The following is a 14,593-nucleotide window of genomic DNA, read 5'->3' as shown; positions in this document are numbered from 1 at the left end:
GGTGGTGTGCTCTGGCGAGGTATTTCTTCCGCCAGCAGCTCGACCTCAATTATGACACGCAGCTCCTGTTTGTGAACTTGGGGGGTGCCAGGACCGCCCTCCGGGAGCTGCCTGTCTTTTACAGGGAACTCATCAGGGTCTGGAACAAAGTCTCCACCAAGCGCAGCTCTCCGCCGGCTGGAGTGGCGGCCGTCCTGCAGGAACCGCTGCTCGGGAATCCGTACCTCCACGGCCGAGGTTTTATGTGGCGGTCGGAAGAGAGGGCTGTGGCTGGTGAGGTGACCAGGGTCAGGGACCTGCTCGATGGCGGAGGAGCGGGCTGGATGGCGCCAGACACGCTGGCGCGGCGCCTAAATTCTGCCAACGTCCGCCACGCGGCCGATGCCATCGAGTCGCTAAAAACAGCTCTGGGCCCTGACTCCGTTAGGTGTATCGAGGAGGCTCAAGCACGTGGGGAGATCCCGTCCGAACTGACCCCCGTCCGGACGGAATTCCTCATCGGCGCCAAACCCCGGAACCTCCCTCGGGGGCCGGCGCCTCACAACTTGAGCCGCCTCAGGGAAATCCCCTCCGTGCCTTTCAGTTCCGTGCGGAGGGGTTTCCTGTACGGGCTGCTCCTGCACACCCTCAACTTTGCCATCCTCGCCGGCCGTCCGGACACGCCATGGCGTACCATCTTGCCGTCCGGAGGAGGCGGGGGTCCCCGATGGAGGGCACTCTACGCGGGGGTCCTCCCACTATTCATCGGGGACTTGGCCTGGAGGGTGGTGCACGGAGCAGTGCCGTGCAATAAATTTTTAAGCCGGTTCACGGACTCCCAGGCCGCCTGCAATTTCTGCGGTCTGGAGGAGTCCGTGTTCCATGTTTTTATTGAGTGCACAAGGTTGCAGCCCCTGTTCCATTATTTGAAGGGGCTGCTCCTGAAATTCTGGCTGCACTTCAGTCCCACACTCCTGATCTTTGGGCACCCTGTGCGGAGGGGAGCAGGTAGGTCCGAGGGCCTCCTCGTAGGACTGCTCCTGGGCACGGCCAAGGGTGCCATCAGCCGGTCCAGGCAGCGGACGGTCGAGGGGGTCGTTCAACCTGACTGCCTGCCTCTCTTCCGCTCTTACATCCGGTCCAGGGTGTCCTTGGAGATGGAGCACGCGGTGTCCACCGGTACGCTCACGGCCTTCCGCGAGAGGTGGGCACCGGAGGGACTGGAGTGCATCATCACGCCCGGCAACCAAATTTTAATTTGATTTTACGTTTTTTAAGTTTAATTTGTTTTAATTGCCGGTGCTTTTAGTGTCCCCCTTCCCTTTTATAGGGGGCACTGGGGAAAATTGTGATTTTAGTGCCCAAAAAAAAACCCAAAAAAAGAAAAACACAAAAAAAAAAGGGGGGAAAAAAAAAAAAAAGGGCCTTGAAAATGTCTGGAGTGTCACCCAGGTCGGGTGGCACCGTTTAATGTTTTTATGTTTTCGCAGGTATACTCAAAAGAGTTATAATTGATCTCAGCACTACTTAATGAGGTGGAAAAAAATGTTGGTCCAAGTTGTTACACCTGCTTGTTATTCAATGACATCTGCTGGAAGTGTGCAAATGTGGACATTAGATGAGGACAAGCAAGCTTGGCTTCAATTGATCACTGTGGGTGAATAGTCCACCAACACTCACTCTCTAGGTTCACACATGTAGATTTGCCACTTGGTAATGTAGAAGAGCACAATCAGTTCCTGTGGAGCTGTACCCCAGAATCGAACCAGTGGATTTTGCTCACCACAGCGGGTCCGGTGCAGGCGATGTTGGTGGTGGGTCACTGCCCTGCTGCTGGATGCACCCCACTCTGGAAAATGACTTTCCGTTGACTGGGCTTGTTAAACCCGCCCAGCGCATTTCCTGGGCTAATTAGAAGAAGCGTGTCTGGTGACATCATTCATGTGTCATCAGCCGGTTTCCTTAAAGGGACCATGGCCAACTTTCTTTTGGCATTTGTGCTGCCAGTGTTCTACAGCATTGAGGTGCACAAACAGTGACAGAGGTGCACAGAGGTACAGGGCTGCACCCATGTCTCCCTCCGTATGCTTATGGAGGGAGTCACAGCACGCAAGGAGGTCCTCTTCCCTTCCCATGGGTGGAAGAGACCTCCCCAGATGATCAACACAGCCTGGTTGCTCATTGCAGAGGAGGTCACAAGCAGGGATGTCATCAGGAAGACCTGGGTGCAGTGGCGCAAACCTTTCAAATATCTCAGTAGATCAAGAAACATTAGTACAAAGCCACATTCACCTTCATCCTACTGTGCCTCTCATCATATCCCCATCACTCTGACTTCCCTACCCTACTCTTGCACATTCTTACTCACACCAACTTACCTTCCACCTCCACCCATCCCTCTCTCTATCTACATTATCACACTAGCCACCCCTCACACTCGCCCTCATCCCAGTGCATTCATACCAACTAACAACATACAAGGGTAGCCACTTGGGTGTGTTATCCAATGTTCATGTAAAGTTTCTGTTAATGTGCTGTCAAACATTGAAACCTTTATTTTCAACACTTTGCTTTCTTGGACAGATTTGTGTACACCTTTGGAAGTGGCTTAGTGAGTTACAGTGAATGGTGAGACATAAAGGTATGCCCCGCAAAGGTGGCGAGTGTGAAAAGAATGGCTTGTACATTGTAGGGATGCTTTATGGTGTTGGTGTGGGGTGGTGCCAACCTGGCACATCGTGTGGCAGCTTGGTTGAACAGTGTCATGAAGTAAATCTGGCCATGGTGAGGCCATCCCTGGTCTCCCGGGCAGCAATGTGCTGGGGTGCTGATGCCCTATGTCCTGTGCAGCATCAGGTGGTTGTGGAGAAGTTTGGTGTTGTTGTTTATGCTGCTGGTATGCCTGGTACTACTGGTGTTGAGGATGATCATGGTAAGATTCTGAGGACCAAGGTGAAACTATATAAACAGCACCCATGCTGATGGAATAGATGGCAGGTGAAGTTGAGATGACAGAAGCAATCTGGCAATGGTGAGAGAGGTTGTTCCAATGAGGTGGCACTGGATGGAGAGTTTTCTCCAAACACTTGCAGCCTGCATGAAGCTCAATCTGTGCTCCAAATGGAGTAAGCAACTGCTTCTGTGCTTGGAAAGTGAACAGCTGTGAGATGTGAGTTTTTATAGCACATTTCAAGCAGTCAACTAATCAATCGCCATTCAACTCCTGCCTCAGGTTCACAGACATGGTCCCCAAGCAGTGTGGACCCCGTGGGCGAGCAGTTAAAGGGTTAGGGTTAAAGCATTATTAAAGGTCTGTCAACAACTCAATCATTGGTTTAATTGGGCTGCCCGCCTCTGCGGGTTGGGTTGAATCGGAGGACACACACGTGGCATTAGGAAAGGCACGTTGCGGCAGGTTGACAGCGGGGTCCCGACCCACTTTCAAAGAAATCAAATTTCCTACCCAACCTGCTACCGATCCCACCCGCTGAACCCCCCGACAATTCCAGCCAAAGCTTTTAGGAAAGAAGGGGTGTAAATTGGCAGGAAAATAATTACTTTATGAAAGTTTCAAGTACAAATTTATGGAATATTAATTTTATCATCTTCCAGCAAGCTGCAACAAATGATGCATGCATGAGAAGACGATCAAAATTAACAGTAAGTTAGATACCATAAACTGGTTCTTTTCTCGAAGGGTTGTCATCCTCTGGAGCAAATTCTTGGTTAATGTGGTAAGTGCAGATATGTTACTTTAAGAAGGATCTTGCAAGCTGGGGAGGGAGAACACTGGTATATTGGAGACATGGCACTTCATTGCCAATGGAGCCAGGCAGGTATTTCCCAAAGTTTTTCCTGAAATTCGCCATTGGATTTTTTCTCTGTTTCTACCCATTACAACTATCTATTTGAATCTACTACATCCAATCCTTGCATTATTTTAAAAATCATAATCAGGTCTCCTCTTGCACTACATTTCTACAAAGTGAGTAACCCAAGTCTCTAAGTCTATACTCATAACTAGGAAATCTAAGCTTAGGCATAATCGTTGTTGCTTTCCTCTGCGCTCTCTCTAGAGCCTCAGTATCAACGCAGAATGGAATAAAACATACAGAAATCCCTGAAATTGTGGGATTTCACTCCACTCCTAGCACGGAGCCTCAGTTTCTAGATACATTGATCAGAGAACTAGGTGCAGAGGTCAGTTGGCCATATTGTGGCTTACTTTTCCATCCATTAAAATCAATGTCCAGAAAACCAGGATCAACGTGAATCAGTTATGGTGACCTCTGCACCTGATCTGTGGTTCCATTGTCTGAGATTCTACACTGGAAGTAGTCTCATCATTTCAAGGCCGATATGTCATAACTTTGCTATGTAGGATCAGCTGAACTATTCCAATTTATTTCCTGTGCATATACTGAAGGACTTAAATCAAGTTTAATATTTTTAAATTATTTTTAGTATTTCCCCCCCAGTTTACATAGTATTACATGGTATTTACAGCACAGAAACAGGGCATTCGGCCCAACAGTCCCATGTCGGTTTATGCTCTACCGAGCCTCCTCCCACAAATACACAAGTATTATTCTCTTTCCTCTTTCGATTCCCCTGAATAATCCTCAAATCTCATGTCAGCCCTGAAATGGCGGATAAAAGTGGTCTTGGTCAAACTGGCAAACTGGCATCTAGCCTCCATTTGACAATTCCTTCTGATGTCATGCCAAAGACTGATAGTGTATTACATGTATATGTTAAGTGAGGTGAACTCAGCTATATATTTTGAACATAGATCTACCACTTTGTTGCACAGAGCACTGGACATCAACAAGCCACACCAATGTGCCAGCTTTCAACAATCGCCCATATTGGACGGGTGGTGGGCTGAAGAATTACACCACCAGTCTGATACCAGTAGCATGAGGCTTGAACCATTTTTGAATTTGGGCCTCAGTCACATGAAAATACAGGGAAAACGATTTAGTGACTGCTTTGTGAGTGGCCTCCTTTAAGAACCACTGGTTATGCCACTCAAGGCCAAGTAACAATGGGCAGGTTCTGTTCATTAGGATTAAAATTGCAAATGGGGTCCTACCACTGGCTTAGGACCCTGATTTGCATATTTAAGTCAGCACCCTCGGCCGGAAATTTTACAGGAAAGAGTGGGTTTTAGGAGCAGGTGGGAGATTAAATGCACTGAAATTGACAACGCGTAAGGAAGCCGGCATCAACCCGCATTTAACTCGAGCGTGTTTGACTGCGAGTGAGAAACCCCCTCGGGAGAGGCGGGTTAGCAATTTAAAGCAATTAACAGCTACTTAAGAGGCTATTAAGTGCATTTTTTATTTGGGGTTTCAAGTTTTACTGTGTGCACACGGGATTCCCGGGCTTCCTGGACCTTGCCAGTGAAAGCAAGGTGAGAGCAGAGCGGCAATTGAAGGGGCGGAACAAATGTCAGTCAAAAGAATCCTACAAATACTGAAATCTCACACCTGCTTCTTTGCATGAGGGAAAGGCTTTTGCTCACAGCACTTGTTCTGACAATTTGCTTTCAGTACTTTGCAGGTGAGTTCTGCAACTTTGGAGGTCACCCTCACTCTTCTTCTGAGGCAGTCCCTCGGAGTCGAGGATGACTCACTAAAAATGAGTTCTCATGTGACTGATGAGTCCAATGCGGGACCGACAGTCTCTGTCACAGGTGGGGCAGACAGTGGTTGAAGGAATGGGTGGGTGGGGTTCTGGGTTGCCATGCGCTCCTTCCACTGTTTACGCTTGGCTTCAGCTTACTCTCAGCGTAGAGATTCCAGGTATTCGCCGCCTTCCCAGATGCTTTTCCTCCACTTTGTGCGGTCTTGGGCCAGGGATTACCAGGTGTCGGTGGGGATGTTGCACTTTTTCAAGGAGGCTTTGAGGGTGTCCTTGAATTGTTTCCTCTGCCCACCTGGGGCTCGCTTGCCGTGTTGGAGCTCTGAGTAGAGTGCTGGTTTTGGGAGACTCGTATCGGGCATGCAGACGATGTGGCCCGCCCAACAGAGCTGATCGAGCATGGTCAGTGCTTCGATGCTGGGGATGTTGGCCTGAGCGAGAACGCTAATGTTGGTGCGCCTATCCTGCCAATGGATTTGCAGGATCTTGCGGAGGCAGCATTGGTAGTACTTCTCCAGTGCTTTGAGGTGCCTGCTGTACATAGACCATATCTCTGAGGCATGTAGGAGGGCGGGTATCACCACTGTTTGAGGTCCTAGTCTTCAAACACTCCCTTCCTCAGGCAACCAAAGGCTGCACTGGCACACTGAGGGCGGTGTTGGACTTGGTCATCGACGTCTGCCCTTGTTGACAAGAGACTCCCAAGGTATGGAAAATGGTCCATGTTGTCCAAGGCCTCGTCGTGGATTTTGATAATCTGGGAACAGTGCTGTGTGGCGGGGGCAAGTTAGTAGAGGACCTTTGTCTTACGGATGTTTAGTGTAAGGCCCATGCTCTCATACGCTTCAGTGAAGGTGTTGACGAGGCTTGGAGTTCGGCCTCTGAGTGTGTGTAATTCAATGACAGAGAATGGGCCGACCTTGGATCTAGCGTGGAGGTGGCAGAGGTTGAACAGTTTCCCATTTGTTCTCTACATTAGCTCCACTCCAGCAGGAAGCTTACTGAGGGTGAGATGGAGCATTACAGCAAGGAAGATCAAGAAAAACATTGGTGCAATGACACAGCCTTGCTTGACCCTGGTCCGAGCGTGAATTGGGTCTGTGGTGGATGCATTAGTCTGGATCATGGCTTGTATGTCATCCTGAAGCAGGCGAAGGATGGTGAAAAACTTTTGGGGGCCAGCCAAATTTGAGGCGGATGCTCTATAATCCCTCACGGTTGACAGTGTCGAAGGCCTTTATGAGGTCAAAGAAGGCCATGTACAGGGGATGGTGCTGTTCCCTGCATTTCTCTTGGATTTGTCGTGCGGTGAAGATCATGTCCATTGTGCCCCTTAGTGGGTGGAATCTGCATTATGACTCTGGGTGGAGTTCTTCAGCCACAGGGAGAAGGCGATTGAGGACGGTTCTTGCGATGACTTTCCCTGTGGCAGACAGCAGGGAAATTCCTCTGTAGTTACCTCAATTGGACTTGTTGCTTTTCTTGAAGATGGTCACGATTACTGCGTCTCTGAGATCCCCTGGCATGCTTTCCTCCTTCCAGATGAGAGAAATGAGATTGTTTATTCACGCCAAAAGTGCTTCCCCTCCATGTTTTAGTGCTTCAGCGGGGATTTCATTTGCTCCTCAGTTGTTTTTCAGTTGTCGGATGGCCTTTTCTACCTCAAACCGGGCTGGAGTTGTGCTGAGATGGTGGCGGCTAGCATGCTGCGGGATGGAGTCGAGAACACTCACGTCGAAGACAGAGTCTCGTTTGAGGAGATCGTTGAAGTGCTCCTTCCAGCGGGCACTGACTGCCTCTCTGTCTTTGATGAGTATCTCCCCGTTCTTGGCCAGCAGTGGGATAGGGCTGTAGGTGGTCTTGACTGCGCTGAAGAATCTACGCATGTCGTGGTTGTCGGCTAGTTGCTGGATCTCCTGCGCTTTCCCCATCCACCATCTGTTCTTTAGGTCGCGAGTTTTTTGTTGGACCTCTTGACTTTCTTGCGGCATTGTTTCTGTTGTCGTCGCTGTTTTGGGGTTACACTGATGGTGATGTCAGAGCTGATTAGGCGGTGGTCCATCCAGCAGTCGTCAGCTCCTGTCATGGCGTGGGTGATGCGCACGGCCTTGCAGTCCTTGCTCGGACGATGACGTAGTCTAGCAGATGCCAGTGCTTGGAGCGAGGATGCTGCCATGAAGCCTTATACTGCTGGTCACAGTCTAAGGATAAGGGGCAAGCCATTTAGGACTGAGATGAGGAGAAACTTCTTCACCCAGAGAGTGGTGAACCTGTGGAATTCTCTACCACAGAAAGTTGTTGAGGCCAATTCACTAAATACATTCAAAAAGGAGTTAGATATAGTCCTTACTACTAGGGGGATCAAGGGATATGGCGAGAAAGCAGGAATGGGTACTGAGGTTACATGTTTAGCCATGAACTCATTGAATGGCGGTGCAGGCTAGAAGGGCTGAATGGCCTACTCCTGCACCTATTTTCTATGTTTCTATGTTTCTACTTATCTTTCAGACAGAACAGGGTGTTGGTTATAACAAGGCCATGTTCTAAGCTTTTCGTCAGGAGGAAGGTACATTGGAGGTCACTCTCACTACATTGGAAGATTATGTGTCTGATTTCCATTTTACATCTGTCACATATCAGATCAGCACGAGTGCCACTTATGAGGTTTCACCTTGGACCTCAGATGAGGACCAAGAAGAGCCCCAGCAGCAACAACACCAGCAGCACCAGCCTTCTCCTCACTGACCTTCCGCTTCACAGGAAAAGGGGGGATGAGCACAGAGCTGCAGTTCTCAGGAAACAATACCCCCGACATATGGTATATAGGCAGAAGATCAACTTCCTGGATATGACTAAACACCAGTGCCTCAGGAGACTCAGGCTATCAAGTCAGGTCATGGCAGACGTTTGTACCCTGCTGGAAGATGGCCTGCTCGCAACTGGACCTGGTGGACACATGTTACCAGTGGCTGTTAAAGTGACCACCACCATAAACCTCTTTGCCTCAGGCTCCTTCCAGGGATCTGCAGGAGGCATTCGCAGGATTTCTCAGCCAGCTGCCCACAAATGCATCACCCAGGTGACCTAGCCCATGTTTGCCTGGGTAGGCAGTTATGTACATTTGTCACGATGAAGCCAATCAGAATGAATGGACGTTTGGCTTTGCAGCTGGGTCTGGCTTCCCACAGGTGCAGGGCATCATCGACTGCACACATGTGGCCATCAAGGCACCCCCAGATCACCCAGGTGAGTTTGTGAACCATACATTCTTACACCATCAATGTGCAGCTTGTCTGCAACCACAAAAAGATCATCATGTATGTATGCCAGATTCCCAGGTAGCTGTCATGATTCATTCATCCTGCCCCAGCCCACCCTCCCTCAGCTCTTCGCCAGGCCAAGCAATGAGGCCGAAGAGCACTAGAATCAAAGCCAAATGACGACCAAGCACTCGGGATGCTGATAATGCGCTTCAGATGCTCGTACAGATCCAGAGGAACCTTTCAGTATGCACCATCCAGGGTCTCCAAAATGATTGTGGTATGCTGCGCTCTGCACAACATAGTGCAGCAACAAGGTTTGGAGCTGCTGGAGGGGAAAGGCTCAGAGGGCAGATCCTCTTTGGAGGAGGAGGAGGAATAGGAGGAAGAGGACAAACTTGATGTGGACATGGCACCAGTAGTGGCACACATTGCTACTCCGGATGCCCGGGATAGACTCATAATGGCCAGATTTAATTAGGTTGCACCAGGGCATCTATCTGGCACCCAGATGTTGAACACACTGTATCCCTGCCCAACCACAAAGCAGTCCTACAATGACCAAACCATTCCTTTCAAACAGCCATTGCTCGCAGTTAAGTCACATCTTGCCATTCATTAACAGTGACAAGGCTACTTGATAGGCAGAAGGCAAAAATGGGCAAGATGGAAGGTGATGCAAAGAAATAATATAATGTGCCTCCAAATTTCAACATAACTTTCACAATGCAACATTGCCTAACACACCCATGTGCATACCCTTGTGTATCTGGAATTCTTTCATCTTCCCTGCTCTGACTGCTGAGATGTTTTTGTATGACGTCCTTGGGAGTTTAGAGTCTGTGAGGGCCCCACCAAAGACTGCTTCTCCTGCACCTGGCCATCACAAGACGAGGTAGCATGTGGGGTTCTGACTAAGGGAGGGGGGCAATGAGTGAGAAATGGAAGCGCTTTGTGCCAAGTCCACTTCTATGTCCCCTTTCACGCTTATCCCTGTCATGGCCCACCCGCACTTCCCTGCTGGCAATGAGCTGGAGAACACTTTTCTGCATATCAATGGGGCAATGAATGACCAAGTTTAGGTTTTAATCCACCCTTGTTAAAGTGGCATTCAGAGTGTGCCAGCTGTTGGTAAGGCAAGCATGCACTCATCTGAATGCCGCATTTGATGCTCCAGACAGGTGGCCACCCTTGACATGGACAAACACATCATAGCCATGTACTATATCATCATGCTTGAGATAAACTCCTCCATTGTCCCTGCAAGCGAGCACATCATAGAAACATAGAAACATAGAAAATAGGTGCAGGAGTAGGCCATTCGACCCTTCTAGCCTGCACCACCATTCAATGAGTTCATGGCTGAACATGCAACTTCAGTACGCCATTCCTGCTTTCTCACCATACCCCTTGATTCCCCTAGTAGTAAGGACTTCATCTAACTCCTTTTTGAATATATTCAGTGAACTGGCCTCAACAACTTTCTGTGGTAGAGAATTCCACAGGTTCACCACTCTCTGGGTGAAGAAATTCCTCCTCATCTCGGTCCTAAATGGCTTACCCCTTATCCTTAGACTGTGTCCCCTGGTTCTGGACTTCCCCATCATTGGGAACATTCTTCCTGCATCTAACCTGTCTAACCCCATCAGAATTTTAAACGTTTCTATGAGGTCCCCTCTCATTCATCTGAACTCCAGTGAATACAAGCCCAGTTGATCCAGTCTTTCTTGATAGGTCAGTCCCGCCATCCCGGCTATCAGTCTGGTGAACCTTCGCTGCACTCCCTCAATAGCAAGAATGTCCTTCCTCAGGTTAGGAGACCACAACTGTACACAATACTCCAGGTGTGGCCTCACCAACGCCCTGTACAACTGTAGCAACACCTCCCTGCCCCTGTATTCAAATCCCCTCGCTATGAAGGCCAACATGCCATTTGCTTTCTTAACCGCCTGCTGTACCTGCATGCCAACCTTCAATGACTGATGTACCATGACACCCAGGTCTCGTTGCACCTCCCCTTTTCCTAATCTGTCACCATTCAGATAATAGTCTGTTTCTCTGTTTTTACCACCAAAGTGGATAACCTCACATTTATCCACATTATACTTCATCTGCCATGCATTTGCCCACTCACCTAACCTATCCAAGTCACTCTGCAGCCTCATAGCATCCTCCTCGCAGCTCACACTGCCACCCAACTTAGTGTCATCCGCAAATTTGGAGATACTACATTTAATCCCCTCGTCTAAATCATTAATGTACAATGTAAACAGCTGGGGCCCCAGCACAGAACCTTGCGGTACCCCACTAGTCACTGCCTGCCATTCTGAAAAGTCCCCATTTACTCCTACTCTTTGCTTCCTGTCTGACAACCAGTTCTCAATCCATGTCAGCACACTACCCCCAATCCCATGTGCTTTAACTTTGCACATTAATCTCTTGTGTGGGACCTTGTCAAAAGCCTTCTGAAAGTCCAAATATACCACATCAACTGGTTCTCCCTTGTCCACTCTACTGGAAACATCCTCAAAAAATTCCAGAAGATTTGTCAAGCATGATTTCCCTTTCACAAATCCATGCTGACTTGGACCTATCATATCACCTCTTTCCAAATGCACTGCTATGACATCCTTAATAATTGATTCCATCATTTTACCCACTACCGATGTCAGGCTGACCGGTCTGTAATTCCCTGTTTTCTCTCTCCCTCCTTTTTTAAAAAGTGGGGTTAATTGGCTACCCTCCACTCCATAGGAACTGATCCAGAGTCAATGGAATGTTGGAAAATGACTGTCAATGCATCCACTATTTCCAAGGCCACTTCCTTAAGTACTCTGGGATGCAGTCCATCAGGCCCTGGGGATTTATCGGCCTTCAATCCCATCAGTTTCCCCAATACAATTTCCCGACTAATAAGGATTTCCCTCAGTTCCTCCTCCTTACTAGACCCTCCGACCCCTTTTATATCTGGAAGGTTGTTTGTGTCCTCCTCAGTGAATACCGAACCAAAGTACTTGTTCAATTGGTCCGCCATTTCTTTGTTCCCCGTTATGACTTCCCCTGATTCTGACTGCAGGGGACCTACGTTTGTCTTTACTAACCTTTTTCTCTTTACATATCTATAGAAACTTTTGCAATCCATCTTAATGTTCCCTGCAAGCTTCTTCTCGTACTCCATTTTCCCTGCCCTAATCAAACCCTTTGTCCTCCTCTGCTGAGTTCTAAATTTCTCCCAGTCCCCGGGTTCGCTGCTATTTCTGGCCAATTTGTATGCCACTTCCTTGGCTTTAATACTATCCCTGATTTCCCTTGATAGCCACGGTTGAGCCACCTTCCCTTTTTTATTTTTACGCCAGACAGGAATGTACAATTGTTGTAGTTCATCCATGCGGTCTCTAAATGTCTGCCATTGCTCATCCACAGTCAACCCCTTAAGTATCATTCGCCAATCTATCCTAGCCAATTCATGCCTCATACCTTCAAAGTTACCCTTCTTTAAGTTCTGGACCATGGTCTCTGAATTAACTGTTTCATTCTCCATCCTAATGCAGAATTCCACCATATTATGGTCACTCTTCCCCAAGGGGCCTCACACAACGAGATTGCTAATTAATCCTCTCTCATTACACAACACCCAGTCTAAGATGGCCTCCCCCCTAGTTGGTTCCTCGACATATTGGTCTAAAAAACCATCCCTTATGCACTCCAGGAAATCCTCCTCCACCATATTGCTTCCAGTTTGGTTAACCCAATCTATGTGCATATTAAAGTCACCCATTATAACTGCTGCACCTTTATTGCACGCACCCCTAATTTCCTGTTTGATGCCCTCCCCAACATCACTACTATTGTTTGGAGGTCTGTACACAACTCCCACTAACGATTTTTGCCCTTTGGTATTCTGCAGCTCTACCCATATAGATTACACATCGTCCAAGCTAATGTCCTTCTGAACTATTGCCTTAATTTCCTCCTTAACCAGCAATGCTACCCCACCTCCTTTTCCTTTTATTCTATCTTTCCTGAATGTTGAATACCCCTGGATGTTGAGTTCCCAGTCCCGATCATCCTGGAGCCACGTCTCCGTAATCCCAATCACATCATATTTGTTAACATCTATTTGCACAGTTAATTCATCCACGGCTGGAAATCCTGCCAAAGCCTCACGCACATTTTGCTGCTCCTCCAGAATCGTCCTCTTTGTTGACGGCTCCCAAGGCTCAGTTTCTGCATCCAGCTGAGCAGAGCTTGGAGCATCCTGCTCCCTCTGGTGAGGACTCTCCATTGCTCTCCTGTCTGCACCATCTGCTTTTGCTCACATGTGATCTGTGAGACACCAGGCGACAACACAACTATCTGACTTAATGGTCCCACTGACATGTGTGTATCTGCGCTGGTGCTGTGTGCATGAGTCCTTCTGATGGTGCACAATCAGAGTTAGCAACCTCCTCTGAAGAATCTTCTTCCTCCTCTGGCTCCACTAGCTGTTGGACACTTGATGGGGCTATGGGAGAGTAAAGACATAAATTAGAATTGTCATAGTACGAATGTTTTAAGTGAATATTATGCACATAATCATATTTCACTGGCTGCTGACATCAAGTCAACATGACTGACTGTTGTACGCCATGTGGCTATATGATATTTAATTCTGTCACTAGGTAGCTGGAAACTTCCCGACTCTCCATTACCTATCATATGCGGATACTCCAGTTATTTTGAGAGCCTCCTCCTCTGCAACAGTCAGCCTTGCTATGGCTGAAGGACCACCTCTGGTGTTCTGTGCTATCTTCTCCTGCAGAAAGGCAAACAAGAGACGTGAGAATCATGGAATGAATGGAGCAGATGGATGGGCAACATCTGTAGAGGGTGACTATGAAGGAGAGGTGTGACATTGCATTAAGATGAGGATGTGTGTCAGTGGTGGATGGTCAGATGGGGTTGTGAGGAAGTGCATAGACAGAGAGGGATGGGTGCATCTGCAATGTATGTTGGTGTAAGGAATGATGTGCAGGAATAGGCTTGGGAAGGCATAGTGAGGGGGTTCGGGTGAAACCCACATAAGGATGTAGCTGAATGTGGCATTGCACTCACCTTTCCTGACCTCATGAGGTCAATAAATCTGTTCCTGCATTGAATCCAGGACCTTGCCACTGCACACCACTCTCCTACTGCTCACCTCTGCTGCAGTCTCCAGCCATGCCTTCTTGATCTCTGAGGCTGGCTTCTTCCTCCTGTGGGCCCCAACACCTTGCAGCAGGAGTTCCAGGGAGGCATCACTGAATCGAGGGGAAGCTTTCGTATGTTGAGATTGCATTTTTTGTTCTCCCACCAAAGCAATGTCTCTCCCACCAATGTCTCTCCAGCCGCCGCCAATCTTCAACTTTGCAGTGCTCCTTTAAATACTGGAGCTGAATTGGACCCATGTGTGACATCATACCTGCTCCCGTTAATTGGTCAGGAAACTTGGAAGTCAGGTGCAAATGCAGTGAATTTATTAAACAGCCACTGCAAAAATGTGCTGCTGAAACTTCCAGGTGCTCCAAGTGATTCAGGGCTACCCCCACTGCCAGCAGGTAAAAATTCCGGCCCATATGCTTTGGGTGTGAATGCTAACTGACCACCCATTTGAAACCTCACCTGAAAATTACATTGGGCAGCTGATTTAAAAAAAAAATCTGCCAGCCACCTTGTTTTGCAGCATCAAC

General features: G+C 48.3%; 1 protein-coding gene across 1 annotated transcript in view; it reads right to left on the bottom strand.

Moving 5' to 3' along the window:
* Positions 1 to 14,593, bottom strand: part of sec24d (SEC24 homolog D, COPII coat complex component) — a 339,975-nt gene that overhangs the window by 79,704 nt on the left and 245,678 nt on the right. The window lies entirely within an intron of this gene.

The sequence above is a fragment of the Pristiophorus japonicus genome, chromosome 2, assembly GCF_044704955.1.
Source record: "Pristiophorus japonicus isolate sPriJap1 chromosome 2, sPriJap1.hap1, whole genome shotgun sequence".
Classification (NCBI taxonomy): domain Eukaryota; kingdom Metazoa; phylum Chordata; class Chondrichthyes; family Pristiophoridae; genus Pristiophorus; species Pristiophorus japonicus.
This window is presented reverse-complemented; position numbering and strand designations above follow the sequence as displayed.